The sequence below is a fragment of the Chenopodium album genome, chromosome 11 (genome assembly GCF_948465745.1).
Source record: "Chenopodium album chromosome 11, dcCheAlbu1.1, whole genome shotgun sequence".
Lineage (NCBI taxonomy): Eukaryota > Viridiplantae > Streptophyta > Magnoliopsida > Caryophyllales > Amaranthaceae > Chenopodium > Chenopodium album.
In genome coordinates this window covers 15,965,329-15,970,481 of record NC_137844.1, presented here as the reverse complement: position 1 = coordinate 15,970,481, position 5,153 = coordinate 15,965,329, and positions in this window count along the sequence as shown.

Genomic DNA, 5,153 nt, shown 5'->3' with positions numbered 1-5,153 from the left:
ACATATTGATATATTGGTGGATAACACGGCTGAACATGCGATGTTATCCTTTATGGATGGATACGCAGGTTACAACCAAATTTTAATGGCAAAAGAAGACGAAGAAAAGACATGCTTTATTACCCCTTGGGGTACGTATTGCTACACAGTCATGCCATTTCGTTTAAAAAATGCAGGAGCTACGTACTAAAGAACGGCTACGACTCTCTTGCATGATATGATGCACAAAGAAATAGAAGTGTATGTGGATGATATGATCGTAAAGTCCAAAGATAGAATGGGACATATAAAAGCTTTACGCAAATTTTTCACTCGCATAAAAGAATACAAAATGCGATTGAATCCACAAAAATGCGCCTTCGGAGTAACTTCTGGCAAGTTACTCGGATACGTAGTGTAGACAACCATTTGTGTCTCCCCAAAACCAAACCCAGTGATGAATGCCTTGCACGGTGTGTTATTATCGAATTAGGTGAAAGTGGTTCGAATGTCGAGTGTTGCGGTTTAGTTTTAATTAAATTTCTTTTCTCTCTGTTTTTGAAAATGACCTTATTTATTTGAAAACGCCCAATTCAGTTTATTTTGGTCCATAATAAGGGTCCAATAATGGTGTAGATGGATGGGGCTCGAAGAGACCTTTCCAACGATATATTATAAGCCCGATTCCGATGAATATTGAGGAAGTTATGGCCAAAATACTAAACTGGGCCCGGTTATTTATTTTAATACGGCCCAATGATCTAGAGGAGGGCCCAATATTAATTGTTATTCCTAAAATTATTAGGATTAATTATAGTTTTCTAGAAGTTTCTAGAAAGTTCCTCTTAATTCTAATATTGTTAGATTTAATAATTAATTATTTTTAAAAAGATTGTTATTTGAATAAAATATGGTTTTATTATCTTAAAAATATATTTTATCTTCTGTACGGATTCCATAGATCAAGTTGATTAAAGATCGGATTCCGCGTGAAGAAAAACGCGCTAATACAGGCTGTCGCCAAACGACAAGTCTGTCGCCGCGCGACAGACCCTGTCGCGTCGCGACAGAGTTAATTCCTGGCGACAGCGTGGAGTTTTATTCCTTATCAAATTCTATGATTTTCCGGATTATTTTCATTATAAATAGCGTCCAAATCCCTGTCTTCAGAAAAAAAAAAACAACATACAACATACATCATTCATCATTCATCATTCATCTTTCATCAATTCTCATCCTTAATTCTTTTCTTAATTCTCTTTCTAAACAACCTTTTTTTCAAACACAATATTCCGCATTCACAAGACTTAGAGTCTCTTAGCCAAGTTCGAAGTTGCCTTCGCCCTAGACGTGAAAGGTTGATAATTTCTGAGGGTTTGGTCCAAAACTAGTCAAAACTTTATTTAATTTGATTTCAATTTAATTCTTTAATTATTCTTTATTATTTTCATTGAAGTTTACTAACTTGTGTATTTTGTTATTAGAAAGAGGTACGAGGTTTCAAAGTATGTAATCTTATTACTCTCTTTCAATGTAGAAAGCATGCTTATTATTGTTTATGATTCCTAGTATCATGTTAGGATGTTTTTATTGCTTTCTAGTATCATGTTAGGATGTTTTTATTGCTTTCTAGTATCATGTTAGCATGTTAGTACCATGTTAGGTTTAAAGCTTTGATCTTTATTGCTTAGTGACATGCTAGGATTTGTTATTAATCTTGTTAGTATCATGCCTAGGATCTTGCTATTATTATCAAGCTTTATTATGCCTTATCATGCTATTATTATTGTTATTGATTTATTATTATGTTGCTTGATATATATTATTGTTATTGCTTGATCACGCCTTTTATGCAGGTTTAAAGGGAATTTGTACTTGGAATCACGCTTAATAAGATAATTATTAATTTGGTTTAGGCTAATGTGATTTTAACTCAAGTGATCGCCAATAATAGTTTATTTGTGCATTAATTTCAACCAACATAGATAAACAGGTTAGGTTTAATATAATGTTTGTATGTTATTCGAAAAGCGCACATGAATACGAGCAGAACAAAGTAGAGGCCTATTTTATAGGGCGGGTCCTTTCTTTTGTAGATTGGATTCGTACCTTCATCCCCGGACCCTGTTTGGTTCAAAACCTTATGGAGTAGTTGATGGTCCTTTTGGATTGTCTTTTGGGTTTACAAGTTCCTAAAACTTGTTGGCGACTCTTTTTGCTCTTTGTCTTTCCCTTTGGAACGCCACCGTACTTTAGTGTATGATCACAGTGGGGTTCAAGTTTGGGGTTATCGTAATGCTTGAAATATTCCCTACAGTTTTTGGCGACTCCACTGGGGAGGATTTCTATTTATATTCCTGAAATTTATTTAAGTTTTGGCAATTATTTAGAATGAGCGGATGAGACTTGAAAAATTCTAAGTATTTCATGTGCGTAATTTGGATTAACATTATTGTCATATGCCCTAAAAGGTCCTCATGGGAGTACCCCATGAGTCAATCCATAGGAATTTTACACGTAGGAAATTTGGGAAATATCTTTCATGACTAGAATCGAAAAGATGATGCGAAATCTGGAAAATTCGAAGGACACAGAAACTTGCCAAGGCATGTAGGAACTAGCGTCTAGAAAACAGGGCTTGTCGCCCGTAAAAAGTTTCTGTCGCCTGGCGACAGTTCTGTCGCCTGGCGACAGTCCCTGTAGTCTGGCGCCAAGTTCTTCCAATACCGAGCCAGGGGTCTGTCTTCTTGCTTTGACCATTTCTAGTGTTGTTGGCTCGATTTTGCTTATTGATTGAGTCATTTTCTCACTTTTCTGAACCCATATGTGTTCTACATATGGAAATAACCCTCTGGGGATTCCTGCTTCACCTGCCCAATGGAATATCCCACGATCATGTGCAAAGTTCAGATTTGGGTACGTGTAATGTTTGTGAATCCACCAAACCATGGAGTCGAGTCCGAGTTCATCTCGCACTCGCGGAATCCTGTCCATTCGCTCCAACCCTCCCGGTAGGCTTGTGTGCAATGCATATGGATTCTTAACCATGGACCTTTTTTACTTAACCCATATCCTCGAACTTTAGAGAACTAGAGCCATGGTTAGGTTGCAAACTCATCTTGTGACTATGTGAACTACTTGTGCACCCTTGCTTGTATTTATTATATGTGCTAACCGTTTGTTTGACTTGTGTTAAAGACTAAATAAATTGACTAATGACTAAAAGGACTTTGTCTAATTAATTAATTACTTTTGAATTAATTAAAGGCTAATAATTTAATCGATTCGACCTAGTACGACTTTAGGCATGTCCATTTAGAGTAAAATTACTGGAAACAGTCCAGATTAATGTTCCAGCAATGGCGCAGGAATTTGGACTGTGGCGCTGCAGTCTAGTGTCTGTCGCCTGGCGACAATTTTGTCGTCTGGCGACAGACTCTAAACTGTGGCGACAGTCCTGTTTGTTTTAGCGACAGTCCAGTTCTTTTGCTCGAGTCATCACGACGAGTTTAATTAACAGTCTACTAATCGGATTAATCAATTTGTTAATGGTTCAAACCATGTTTAAGTCTTTAATTGAGTTTAGGCACTTAAAAGTCCCATGGTCATACACTAGTAGTCAAAGCATGTCACTCACATACACATAAAGCACACACATAACATGTTTGTCACATTATGACCATGTCTAGAGAGTCTTGAATGCGTGTTTTCCGTCATTTTTTTTAGGGGGGGTAAGTCGGATATTAATCCTCCAATTTTTAAATTCCCTTAAAATATATACCCCAATTTTTCACTTTTTCTTTTAAGTCTTTTAAACATAAAGTCAAGTCAATTAGAGTCAAATATTAAAACAAATATGGTTTAAATTACAGCGCGTGGTCAAGAAAGGAAGGGCGTTTAATCAAGGACAACACCTTTGTTCAAGTTTTACTTTTTGACAAACCGGTCGGTAGGAAAAGGAAAGCTAAGAAGGTAATGGCTAGTCAAGAAGAACTTAATGAAGTCAAGGGACAGGTAGCCAACTTGGCTGAAATGCTGCAAAACCTATCGCTGCAAATAAGTAATCCTGAAAAACAAAAACAAATAGACCTAATCCAGGAAAGCTTGGGCAAATTGTCCAGCGACTTTAGATTTCAAGAGATTAGCTCCCAAGGGGTCTCGGTGGATAAAGACCTTCTTCCACAAAAGTTCAATCCCAATGACATCCCTAAGTTCAAGGCCATGGATAACCCCTATTTTCATTTAAGAGCTTTTGAAACTGTAATGAGTATTAAGGGGATAGATAGAAAGGCATTTCATTCTGTATTTTCACTACCCTTAGAAGCTGTATGTCAACAGTGGTACTTTTCACTTGATAAAGAAAAGACTTCTAGTTGGGAATCTATTGTGAGCGCTTTCATTGAAAGATATAAATGCAATATACAAGTTGAAACCGATCATAGAGAATTAGAAATGCTGAAACAAAAAGAAAACGAGGGCTTTACCTCCTTCTTTAATAAATGGAGGGAAACCACTGCAAAAATGGTTGAAGTGCCTAGTGAAAAGGAATCTGTCAGGATGTTCATTAAAAACCTCCAAGAAAAATATTCTAAGCATCTCAAATATCAAAGCAACTTAAATACTTTCAAAGCGGTATATGACATTGGAATTAACATTGAAGATGACCTTGCTAAACAGAAAACTGCTAATAACAACTCAAGTAGTGGCTGGAAAAATAAGAAGAACGACAATCCTTCTTCATCCAAATCTACCCACTCAAATAATGTTAGCACTTTTCCTCTTAATGAAGTATTGGCAATGAATAATAATCAAGGACAAAAGAAACCATTTAGGAAGAATTATACTCCTATTGGTATGAGTTATGACACCGCATTTGATCGTTTACATGAAAAAGGTCTTATAACTCCTATTGGACCATTTGGGGACCCACCTGTCGAAAGGAGAACGGCTAGCTGGAACCCAAATGAACATTGCAAATATCACCAAGGTAGGGGTCATCCTACAGAGAACTGTTAGAGATTAAAGGAAGCCATTCAAGATCTGATTGATAGTAACAAGCTCCCATTACCTCCTGCAAGTAAGAAGCCAAGTATCAATACTGCACCGCTATCGGATTCTTTGGCTATTTCCGACAAAGAAAACCAAGAGGATCCATCTAGCCTCATAGAGCCTAT